Raw genomic sequence first — 4,842 nt, 5'->3', positions numbered from 1 at the left:
GCCCCGTGTAAATATTGGTTTACTTTGTAATAACAAAGTCGATAAACTTTCTGTTGACCATGTTAACATGAACTGAAAGTCGAAAAGAAGTAATCAGAGTCAAGCAGGGGTCAGCACGTTTTTAATAAAAAGCGAGAAATAATTTTTTTTATAGGGGTAGGATGTATGTACGTATGTATGTATATATAGAGGCAGACAGGAAAAAAATAACATTTATATATATATATACACACACAAACATACATACATACATATATATATATATATATATAAGGAGAGAGAGAGGGGAAAAAATAAGAAAGAAAGAAGGACAAATAAATGATACTGAATAACGAGGAGCCCCATAAGTGAGAGACAGTAAGTCAGTAAGTCAGTCAGTCAGTCACCGAAACTGATAACCACAAACTATGTACAGAATGCTCTTGAAGGATCTTCTTTATACTTATCGGTGCTATTATGTGGAGGTGGGGTCTGTCGAGCGTTCGATTGGTGCGAGCGTCGTCTGACGACGTCGCCGACGCCTTTCGTCGCCGTCTCGGCCGCTGCCTCCGCCGCATGGTCGTTACAGCAAGGTACCTGCGATCTCTGGCGTCTGCCGTTGGGGTCGGTTCTCGGGTGCACCTGTGTCTTGAAAACGAATGCGAGAGGAGGGTGTTTCGGAACGTCCGCGCTAACCGAACGGTGTGAAATGACGAGTGCGTTCTGACCGAAGGCCGGGGTGCGTCCTCGCGTCCTCACGGGACCTGAAAGCTCGGCAACGCTGCGAAGGCGTCGTCAATGATTTTTTTGGCGTACGACTTTCTGTTGCTACGACGAGAAAGAAATTTATGCGCTTCTTGCCGCGTCGGTACCGACCTCGGTCGGGGATATTCCGGCTGCGCGCTCGAACGTGCTTCATTTCTTCTTGGATTTGGAAGTAATTCCTAAGCGTTGTGTGTGTTTGCGGTTCGTAAGGGGCGCCTGACGGTGGCCCCGCGTCCGCGCGTTGGTAGGGTTTTGGGCGACCCACCACGAAAAGATTACCTGGTTGATCCTGCCAGTAGTCATATGCTTGTCTCAAAGATTAAGCCATGCATGTCTAAGTACATGCCGAAACAAGGCGAAACCGCGAATGGCTCATTAAATCAGTTATGGTTCCTTAGATCGTTTCTTCCTACTTGGATAACTGTGGCAATTCTAGAGCTAATACATGCAGTGAGCCCGAAGCCCTTCGGGGCGACGGGTGCTTTTATTAGACCAAGATCAATCGGGCTTCGGTCCGTTTTGTGTGGTGACTCTGGATAACTTTGTGCTGATCGCACGGCCACGAGCCGGCGACGTTTCTTTCAAGTGTCTGCCTTATCAACTGTCGATGGTAGGTTATGCGCCTACCATGGTTGTTACGGGTAACGGAGAATCAGGGTTCGATTCCGGAGAGGGAGCCTGAGAAACGGCTACCACATCCAAGGAAGGCAGCAGGCGCGCAAATTACCCACTCCCGGCACGGGGAGGTAGTGACGAAAAATAACAATACGGGACTCTTTTGAGGCCCCGTAATTGAAATGAGTACACTCTAAATCCTTTAACGAGGATCCATTGGAGGGCAAGTCTGGTGCCAGCAGCCGCGGTAATTCCAGCTCCAATAGCGTATACTAAAGTTGCTGCGGTTAAAAAGCTCGTAGTTGGATCTCAGTTACAGGCGGGAAGTGCGAAGGCCTTTCGGTTGCGCCAGTGTGTTGGAAAGATGACCAAACTTGATCATTTAGAGGAAGTAAAAGTCGTAACAAGGTTTCCGTAGGTGAACCTGCGGAAGGATCATTACCGGATGTTATTTGGCATCGTTTTGTCTTCTTCCTCTTGTACGGGGAATGGACTCGATGTGCGAATTTATCTGGCGCCGATCCCGACCAAGCTTGGATGCCGTCGGGACGGCACAAAAAAAAAACTGTGGTTCGGATGTGCCTTTTTCTTTGGGTGGCCTCCGTTACTTTCGATGATGCGCCCAGCGGGATCCCTCTGCTGCCTCGATTGAGAGGAGATTTCAAGTGCACCGGGACAATCCGCGGGTTACAAAAGGCGCATCGCCCCCTTTTTCGTCTCTTCCCGAGGATCGCCCTTTTGTTTTGATTAACGAAGAGGCGTTTGAGAAGAAGCTTTTTTTTGCGCTTTCGAGATGGCATGGGATGTGCCGGGCGCGAAAAAAAACAACTTGTGTTTTGTCGTACTGATTGAAAAAAACATTGACACGACTCTAAGCGGTGGATCACTCGGTTCTCGGGTCGATGAAGAACGCAGCCAGCTGCGAGACTTGGTGTGAATTGCAGGACACACTGAGCACTTACTCTTTGAACGCACATTGCGGCCTCGGGCCTTCCCGTGGCTTCGTCTGTGTGAGGGTCGGATCATATATCAATAGAGGAGAATTTGTTTTCTACCTCGTTTTGACTGTGTCGGATCGTGGGCAGCACGCAGTTTTATGCTTTCTTGCGTTGCGTTTTCTTTGAGCAAATGCACGAGTGGTGCGATTGCACGCGTGCGCTTAACCAGTCCTCCTCCTCCTACTAGTTTTTATCGAACACTGCATGGGAAAACGAAACTCGATGGATACCGTTTGTGGAAAATCCCGTACCAAAAAATATTTCGCACGTTGAACGGCGCTGTGACGTCGGTGCGTTAGAAACGGAGATTTGAAACGGTTTCTTTTCGATCGATTCTGTTTTCTTTGGCGTGGATGTTGTTCGAGTGGAAAAACCGTGGGACGGAGTTGGCGTTGGCGCGTTGAAACGCGGCGTCGGCAAATGTAAATCTCGTGGCGTTGATTTGCACAAAAAAAAGAAAAACGCTTCTGGGAGGAAAGTTTTTTGCGTCGTAGCCTTCCGTCAGTCTAAGACCATCGCGTCCCGGATGAATACTGGAGCCATCCAGTAGGGGAATGCCGTTGGATTGCGCGCTTTCTTTTTTGTCGAATCGAAAGCGATGCAAAGCGTGTGTACAACAACTGTTAGTTCGCCATCCTTTTGTGTTTTTGACATGTGGTAAGGAGGCGAAGTTTTTGTTGGAAAGCGCACAAAATAAATTGTCGACCTCACATCAGGCGAGACAACCCGCTGAATTTAAGCATATCACTAAGCGGAGGAAAAAAAACCAACAGGGATTCCCTTAGTAGCGGCGAGCGAAACGGGACCTAGCCCAGCACCGAATCCCTCGTCCTTGCCGGCGATCGGGAAATGTGGTGTATGGGAGGTAACGTTCCCGAGAGTTTTGCGGTGGTGCAAGTCCCCCTGACAGGGGCTTGACCCAGAGTGGGTGCCAGGCCCGTCTCCGATACTGCTCTCTCGGGATGGAACCTCCCGTGAGTCGGGTTGCTTGAGAGTGCAGCCCTAATTGGGTGGTAAACTCCATCTAAGGCTAAATACGTCCGAGAGACCGATAGTTCACAAGTACCGTGAGGGAAAGTTGAAAGGAACTTTGAAGAGAGAGTTCAAGAGTACGTGAAACCGCTTAGAGTAAAACGGGTGGGCCCTCGAAGCTCGAGGGCGGTGGGATTCAGTTTCGCTGTGACGTGGAGCGGTGTCAGCGTCTTGGTTTACGGGCTCTCCTTGTGGGGGGGGCCCGTTCCGGCTGCCCGCGCGGTGCCGCGCACTCCGGAACGCATTTTCCACCGTCGGTAGGACGCCGCGACGGGCACGGGTAACCCTTTCAAGAACGACTTTGAGTCCGGCCGCTGGAGGTGACCGGCGACGGCCCTTGTTTGGCTGTCGTGGGAGTTATGCCTGGCCGGTAATCGAGTACGTCACCCTGCCCAGGCCTCATGGGCTACTCCCTTCGGGGAGGCCCGAAACGATGCCCTCCGGAATGCGGAGCGGGAAACCCGGCTGGGTCAACGGGTCGCCTGCCTTACGCCAGGTATTCGCCTGACGTTCGGTGTTTGGGGCTCGGAACCGGCGAGGCGGGTTCTTTCCGCGGAGGGTCGTCATGGTTGGCGGCGAGTAGGTCGGTAACCCACCCGACCCGTCTTGAAACACGGACCAAGGAGTCTAACATGTGCGCGAGTCAATGGGTCCCTCAAAACCCAGAGGCGCAATGAAACGTGAAGGCGCGGCCTCGTGCCGTGCCGAGTTGCGATCCCGGGCCGCCCAGGGGTCCTATGCAGGGAGCAGCAACGGCCCGCCCCACACGCTCACGTCGTGGGGGCGGCGCTAGAGCGCACACGTTGGCACCCGAAAGATGGTGAACTATGCCCGGGCAGGACGCGGCCAGAGGAAACTCTGGTGGAGGTCCGAAGCGCTTCTGACGTGCAAATCGATCGTCCGACCCAGGTATAGGGGCGAAAGACTAATCGAACCATCTAGTAGCTGGTTCCCTCCGAAGTTTCCCCTCAGGATAGCTGGCGCTTGTTGCCGAGACCAGTCACACCTGGTAAAGCGAATGATTAGAGGCATTGGGGTCGAAACGACCTCAACCTATTCTCAAACTTTCAATGGGTGTGTCGGAGGCCTTCTGGTCTGAGGCCTCCGGAAGCGATGAGAGTGCCAAGTGGGCCACTTTTGGTAAGCAGAACTGGCGCTGTGGGATGAACCAAACGCCGGGGTAAGGCGCCCGATGCGGGACGCTCATGAGATCCCATGAAGGGTGTTGGTTAATTAAGACAGCAGGACGGTGGCCATGGAAGTCGGAACCCGCTAAGGAGTGTGTAACAACTCACCTGCCGAAGCAACTAACCCCGAAAATGGATGGCGCTCTAGTGTCGAGCCTATCCCCGGCCGCTGCCGGCAGATGCACGCAAACAAGGGGGTGCTAAGCTGCAGCGAGTAGGAGGGCCGCTGCGGTGAGCGTTGAAGGTGTCGGGCGTAAGCCCGCCTG

At 52.6% G+C, this 4,842-nt stretch overlaps 1 non-coding gene across 1 annotated transcript; it reads left to right on the top strand.

Annotated features, from left to right (window-relative positions):
* The first annotated feature begins 2,226 nt into the window (after positions 1 to 2,226).
* LOC115322385 lies at positions 2,227 to 2,379 on the top strand. The gene has a single exon (XR_003918963.1). It is a non-coding gene; the product is annotated as a 5.8S ribosomal RNA (ribosomal RNA).
* Positions 2,380 to 4,842: the final 2,463 nt, after the last annotated feature.

The sequence above is a fragment of the Ixodes scapularis genome, unplaced genomic scaffold, assembly GCF_016920785.2.
Source record: "Ixodes scapularis isolate PalLabHiFi unplaced genomic scaffold, ASM1692078v2 ptg000854l_1__unscaffolded, whole genome shotgun sequence".
NCBI classification, from domain to species: Eukaryota; Metazoa; Arthropoda; class Arachnida; order Ixodida; family Ixodidae; genus Ixodes; species Ixodes scapularis.
Note: the sequence above shows the minus strand (reverse complement) of the source record. Positions and strands in the feature narration are given on the sequence as shown.